Genomic DNA, 373 nt, shown 5'->3' on the forward strand with positions numbered 1-373 from the left:
TTTGAAAAAGCAAATAAAAAAATAAATCGCCCAACGTGGGGCTCGAACCCACGACCCTGAGATTAAGAGTCTCATGCTCTACCGACTGAGCTAGCCGGGCGTGCGAGGTACGAATTTTGTTATCTGTTAAAATAATATACGTTTCGGACGAACGGAAAAAATTTTAATCGACTTCGAAAAAGGAGGAATTTACTCCAATTTTTTCTCCGCTTTTTTTTTCTATGTATTTTACCGATTACTCCGAAATGGAACGAAACCTTCTGCATTTTGTAGGGTATGTCTCCCGATTGGTGCCTTGAAAACAAATTTTACATTTTTTCATTCTTTCAAAAAAACCAATTCCCTCGATAAATCAAAAAGAAATGAAAGTCGC

General features: G+C 37.3%; 1 non-coding gene across 1 annotated transcript; it reads right to left on the reverse strand.

Moving 5' to 3' along the window:
• Positions 1-27: 27 nt before the first annotated feature.
• Trnak-cuu (transfer RNA lysine (anticodon CUU)) lies at positions 28-100 on the reverse strand. Its single transcript has one exon. It is a non-coding gene; the product is annotated as a tRNA-Lys (tRNA).
• Between the last annotated feature and the right edge of the window lie 273 nt (positions 101-373).

The sequence above is a fragment of the Lasioglossum baleicum genome, chromosome 20 (genome assembly GCF_051020765.1).
Source record: "Lasioglossum baleicum chromosome 20, iyLasBale1, whole genome shotgun sequence".
Taxonomy (NCBI): Eukaryota; Metazoa; Arthropoda; class Insecta; order Hymenoptera; family Halictidae; genus Lasioglossum; species Lasioglossum baleicum.